This window comes from Colobus angolensis, unplaced genomic scaffold, assembly GCF_000951035.1.
Source record: "Colobus angolensis palliatus isolate OR3802 unplaced genomic scaffold, Cang.pa_1.0 Scaffold17, whole genome shotgun sequence".
Taxonomy (NCBI): Eukaryota; Metazoa; Chordata; class Mammalia; order Primates; family Cercopithecidae; genus Colobus; species Colobus angolensis.
This window is the reverse complement of record NW_012114821.1, coordinates 2545233-2552370: the sequence shown is the minus strand read 5'-3', so window position 1 is coordinate 2552370 and position 7138 is coordinate 2545233. Positions and strand designations below refer to the sequence as shown.

At 59.8% G+C, this 7138-nt stretch overlaps 1 pseudogene; it reads right to left on the bottom strand.

Moving 5' to 3' along the window:
- The window catches only part of LOC105509122, a 21156-nt pseudogene extending 14396 nt beyond the window's left edge, over positions 1-6760 (bottom strand).
- Positions 6761-7138: the final 378 nt, after the last annotated feature.

Below are 7138 nucleotides of genomic sequence, written 5' to 3'. Positions count from 1 at the left end.
AGAGATAGGGTTTCATCATGTCGGCCAGGCTGGTCTCGAACTCCTGACCTCAAGTGATCTGCCTGCCTTGGTCTCCCAAAGTGCTGGGATTACAGGTGTGAGCCACCGTGCCCCACCAGGAGTCTGATTTTGTCCGCAGCAGAGACCCAGCATCCTAGAGGTGCATGCTGTGTGACCTTGGGCAAGGCCCTGCTCCTCTCTGTTCCTGGGGTATAACTACCTGTCCCCGTTGCAGGGTCATGGACAGCACTGACTGGGAGGAGGTGCTGGGGCTGCCGGTGCTCCAGAGGATGGGGGGCGCAATTAGGCAGGGACAGTGTGGAGGGGAAGGAGGCTGCAGGAGAACTGGAGACCCATGGCCCAGCACCCAGCAGAGCCTGAAACCCTTCTCCTCATCTTCCTGGCTCTGGGCCCCAGCTCCCTCTGTCTGAGGCCTGTGGGGCGCACATACACACACACACACACACACACACACACACACACACACATATCAAATCCCCTGCTCACCAGGGCCCCAGCCGAGCACAACTCCAGCTGGCTGTGCAGCAGAGAAGTCCCAGCTCGGCTCAGAGGGGCTGGGCTTTTTCCCTCCCTGCCCTCCTACAGCAGCTCCTCTGCAGGTGCCAGCAACTAGCAAGGCATGACGCAGGCCACTTACTCACCACCCCAGGCTGACTCACCTCCCAGGTACCCAGACTCCCCTCAGTGGAAGGAGGGCTTTGTGCTTGGGGCTGTGCGTCAGCACAGAGCAGCATAGAGCCCCTGACGTGCCAACAACAGTGGGAGGACGTCCTGGGATGGGCACCATTGGGGAGCCCTTTCCAGGTGTGGGGGGCAACAGTGCGTGGGGCAGAGCCTTCCCCTGCTACCCTTCCCCCATGCGCCCTCGTGGGTGGTTGCTGTGAGCTGGAGGGAGACAGTGAGAAGCCCGGAGGCCGTGGGGACCAGGAGAGTGCCAGAGTGCCGGGAGAGAATGCTGACACCGGAAACGTCCATGGGGACTAAGGGGGAGCCGGGAGAGAACGCTGACCCCGGAAACGTCCGTGCGGACCAAGGGGGTGCCGGGAGAGAACACTGACCCTGGAAACGTCCCTGTGGATCAAGGGGGTGCCGGGAGAGAACGCTGACCCTGGAAACGTCCAGGCTGTCTGGGGAGGTGAGTTCCTTCACAGGAAGGGTCCCGTGATGGCCATGACCCCAGTGGCCATGTGGCTGCGGCCCTGGGCAGTGGCTTCGTGACTGAAAGACCCTGAACCCACCCTGAAGCCCCACAGCTTTTTCTCCACCTCAGAGACTTTCCAGAGCTCAGTCTTGCGGCGGCCTCGTGGCGTTCGGGAGGCGGTGGGTGGACCATGAGTGTGAGTTAGAAAGCAGAACTGCCTACCTCCACAATGGGTGCCCAGGAGAGCGAACACAGGAGCTGCTCCTCCAGGCATCAGCCCCCCTCTGGAATGAGGTGAGAAGACCCTCTGTCACAGGCTGCCCTGAAGAAGGGTGCAGGAGCCCAGCGCAGCCTGGACCCCTAGGCAGCAGAGTCCAAACCCAGACAGCAGGAGAGGAGGGCTGCACACACTATGGGAGGAGCCGGGATCTCAGTTGGCTCCAAGGCTCATTCACACCTGCAGCCCCACCAATCTGCTGCCCCTCTCAGGGACCCTGTCCTCCACCTCTAAAGTGGGGATGCGGGCAAGGCGGGTATGAAGTCAGGGGGAGACTGACAAGGAGCACAGTGTGAATTCTGGTACTGAGGTCACCAGGGAGAGGCCTGGCCCCACTTCCTGTGGAGTGGGGAGACCTGGCCCAGTAGGTCCAGGAGGGAGCAGTCACAGCAGGCCAGCTAGTAAGGGCCAGGGTGCCAGATGTACAGGCATATGGGTGCTGAACGGACAGGCAGATGGGTGCATGGACTGACAGGGGGATAGGTGGACCGATGGACAGGGAATGGGTGGATGGATGGACATGGGGATGGGTGGATGGACTGACAGGGGGATAGGTGGACCGATGGACAGGGAATGGGTGGATGGATGGACATGGGGATGGGTGGATGGACTGACAGGGGGATAGGTGGACCGATGGACAGGGAATGGGTGGATGGATGGACATGGGGATGGGTGGATGGACTGACAGGGGGATAGGTGGACCGATGGACAGGGAATGGGTGGATGGATGGACATGGGGATGGGTGGATGGACTGACAGGGGGATAGGTGGACCGATGGACAGGGAATGGGTGGATGGATGGACATGGGGATGGGTGGATGGACTGACAGGGGGATAGGTGGACCGATGGACAGGGAATGGGTGGATGGATGGACATGGGGATGGGTGGATGGACTGACAGGGGGATAGGTGGACCGATGGACAGGGAATGGGTGGATGGATGGACATGGGGATGGGTGGATGGACTGACAGGGGGATAGGTGGACCGATGGACAGGGAATGGGTGGATGGATGGACATGGGGATGGGTGGATGGACTGACAGGGGGATAGGTGGACCGATGGACAGGGAATGGGTGGATGGATGGACATGGGGATGGGTGGATGGACTGACAGGGGGATAGGTGGACCGATGGACAGGGAATGGGTGGATGGATGGACATGGGGATGGGTGGATGGACTGACAGGGGGATAGGTGGACCGATGGACAGGGAATGGGTGGATGGATGGACATGGGGATGGGTGGATGGACTGACAGGGGGATAGGTGGACCGATGGACAGGGAATGGGTGGATGGATGGACATGGGGATGGGTGGATGGACTGACAGGGGGATAGGTGGACCGATGGACAGGGAATGGGTGGATGGATGGACATGGGGATGGGTGGATGGACTGACAGGGGGATAGGTGGACCGATGGACAGGGAATGGGTGGATGGATGGACATGGGGATGGGTGGATGGACTGACAGGGGGATAGGTGGACCGATGGACAGGGAATGGGTGGATGGATGGACATGGGGATGGGTGGATGGACTGACAGGGGGATAGGTGGACCGATGGACAGGGAATGGGTGGATGGATGGACATGGGGATGGGTGGATGGACTGACAGGGGGATAGGTGGACCGATGGACAGGGAATGGGTGGATGGATGGACATGGGGATGGGTGGATGGACTGACAGGGGGATAGGTGGACCGATGGACAGGGAATGGGTGGATGGATGGACATGGGGATGGGTGGATGGACTGACAGGGGGATAGGTGGACCGATGGACAGGGAATGGGTGGATGGATGGACATGGGGATGGGTGGATGGACTGACAGGGGGATAGGTGGACCGATGGACAGGGAATGGGTGGATGGATGGACATGGGGATGGGTGGATGGACTGACAGGGGGATAGGTGGACCGATGGACAGGGAATGGGTGGATGGATGGACATGGGGATGGGTGGATGGACTGACAGGGGGATAGGTGGACCGATGGACAGGGAATGGGTGGATGGATGGACATGGGGATGGGTGGATGGACTGACAGGGGGATAGGTGGACCGATGGACAGGGAATGGGTGGATGGATGGACATGGGGATGGGTGGATGGACTGACAGGGGGATAGGTGGACCGATGGACAGGGAATGGGTGGATGGATGGACATGGGGATGGGTGGATGGACTGACAGGGGGATAGGTGGACCGATGGACAGGGAATGGGTGGATGGATGGACATGGGGATGGGTGGATGGACTGACAGGGGGATAGGTGGACCGATGGACAGGGAATGGGTGGATGGATGGACATGGGGATGGGTGGATGGACTGACAGGGGGATAGGTGGACCGATGGACAGGGAATGGGTGGATGGATGGACATGGGGATGGGTGGATGGACTGACAGGGGGATAGGTGGACCGATGGACAGGGAATGGGTGGATGGATGGACATGGGGATGGGTGGATGGACTGACAGGGGGATAGGTGGACCGATGGACAGGGAATGGGTGGATGGATGGACATGGGGATGGGTGGATGGACTGACAGGGGGATAGGTGGACCGATGGACAGGGAATGGGTGGATGGATGGACATGGGGATGGGTGGATGGACTGACAGGGGGATAGGTGGACCGATGGACAGGGAATGGGTGGATGGATGGACATGGGGATGGGTGGATGGACTGACAGGGGGATAGGTGGACCGATGGACAGGGAATGGGTGGATGGATGGACATGGGGATGGGTGGATGGACTGACAGGGGGATAGGTGGACCGATGGACAGGGAATGGGTGGATGGATGGACATGGGGATGGGTGGATGGACTGACAGGGGGATAGGTGGACCGATGGACAGGGAATGGGTGGATGGATGGACATGGGGATGGGTGGATGGACTGACAGGGGGATAGGTGGACCGATGGACAGGGAATGGGTGGATGGATGGACATGGGGATGGGTGGATGGACTGACAGGGGGATAGGTGGACCGATGGACAGGGAATGGGTGGATGGATGGACATGGGGATGGGTGGATGGACTGACAGGGGGATAGGTGGACCGATGGACAGGGAATGGGTGGATGGATGGACATGGGGATGGGTGGATGGACTGACAGGGGGATAGGTGGACCGATGGACAGGGAATGGGTGGATGGATGGACATGGGGATGGGTGGATGGACTGACAGGGGGATAGGTGGACCGATGGACAGGGAATGGGTGGATGGATGGACATGGGGATGGGTGGATGGACTGACAGGGGGATAGGTGGACCGATGGACAGGGAATGGGTGGATGGATGGACATGGGGATGGGTGGATGGACTGACAGGGGGATAGGTGGACCGATGGACAGGGAATGGGTGGATGGATGGACATGGGGATGGGTGGATGGACTGACAGGGGGATAGGTGGACCGATGGACAGGGAATGGGTGGATGGATGGACATGGGGATGGGTGGATGGACTGACAGGGGGATAGGTGGACCGATGGACAGGGAATGGGTGGATGGATGGACATGGGGATGGGTGGATGGACTGACAGGGGGATAGGTGGACCGATGGACAGGGAATGGGTGGATGGATGGACATGGGGATGGGTGGATGGACTGACAGGGGGATAGGTGGACCGATGGACAGGGAATGGGTGGATGGATGGACATGGGGATGGGTGGATGGACTGACAGGGGGATAGGTGGACCGATGGACAGGGAATGGGTGGATGGATGGACATGGGGATGGGTGGATGGACTGACAGGGGGATAGGTGGACCGATGGACAGGGAATGGGTGGATGGATGGACATGGGGATGGGTGGATGGACTGACAGGGGGATAGGTGGACCGATGGACAGGGAATGGGTGGATGGATGGACATGGGGATGGGTGGATGGACTGACAGGGGGATAGGTGGACCGATGGACAGGGAATGGGTGGATGGATGGACATGGGGATGGGTGGATGGACTGACAGGGGGATAGGTGGACCGATGGACAGGGAATGGGTGGATGGATGGACATGGGGATGGGTGGATGGACTGACAGGGGGATAGGTGGACCGATGGACAGGGAATGGGTGGATGGATGGACATGGGGATGGGTGGATGGACTGACAGGGGGATAGGTGGACCGATGGACAGGGAATGGGTGGATGGATGGACATGGGGATGGGTGGATGGACTGACAGGGGGATAGGTGGACCGATGGACAGGGAATGGGTGGATGGATGGACATGGGGATGGGTGGATGGACTGACAGGGGGATAGGTGGACCGATGGACAGGGAATGGGTGGATGGATGGACATGGGGATGGGTGGATGGACTGACAGGGGGATAGGTGGACCGATGGACAGGGAATGGGTGGATGGATGGACATGGGGATGGGTGGATGGACTGACAGGGGGATAGGTGGACCGATGGACAGGGAATGGGTGGATGGATGGACATGGGGATGGGTGGATGGACTGACAGGGGGATAGGTGGACCGATGGACAGGGAATGGGTGGATGGATGGACATGGGGATGGGTGGATGGACTGACAGGGGGATAGGTGGACCGATGGACAGGGAATGGGTGGATGGATGGACATGGGGATGGGTGGATGGACTGACAGGGGGATAGGTGGACCGATGGACAGGGAATGGGTGGATGGATGGACATGGGGATGGGTGGATGGACTGACAGGGGGATAGGTGGACCGATGGACAGGGAATGGGTGGATGGATGGACATGGGGATGGGTGGATGGACTGACAGGGGGATAGGTGGACCGATGGACAGGGAATGGGTGGATGGATGGACATGGGGATGGGTGGATGGACTGACAGGGGGATAGGTGGACCGATGGACAGGGAATGGGTGGATGGATGGACATGGGGATGGGTGGATGGACTGACAGGGGGATAGGTGGACCGATGGACAGGGAATGGGTGGATGGATGGACATGGGGATGGGTGGATGGACTGACAGGGGGATAGGTGGACCGATGGACAGGGAATGGGTGGATGGATGGACATGGGGATGGGTGGATGGACTGACAGGGGGATAGGTGGACCGATGGACAGGGAATGGGTGGATGGATGGACATGGGGATGGGTGGATGGACTGACAGGGGGATAGGTGGACCGATGGACAGGGAATGGGTGGATGGATGGACATGGGGATGGGTGGATGGACTGACAGGGGGATAGGTGGACCGATGGACAGGGAATGGGTGGATGGATGGACATGGGGATGGGTGGATGGACTGACAGGGGGATAGGTGGACCGATGGACAGGGAATGGGTGGATGGATGGACATGGGGATGGGTGGATGGACTGACAGGGGGATAGGTGGATGGATGGACAGGCAGATGGGTGGATGGTCAGACAAGGGGATGGATGGATGGACAGTCTAGGCAGATGTGTGGATGGACGGACAGGGGGATGGGTGCCAGACAAACAGGCAGATGGGTGGATGGACAGATAGGCATATGGGTGCTGAATGGACAGGCGGATGGGTGGGCAGACAGACAGGGGGATGGGTGGACGGATGGACAGGGAATGGGTGGACGGATGGACATGGGGATGGGTGGATGGACTGACAGGGGGATAGGTGGATGGATGGACAGGAAGATGGGTGGATGGTCAGACAAGGGGATGGATGGATGGACAGTCTAGGCAGATGGGTGGATGGACGGACAGGGGGATGGGTGCCAGACAAACAGGCAGATGGGTGGAT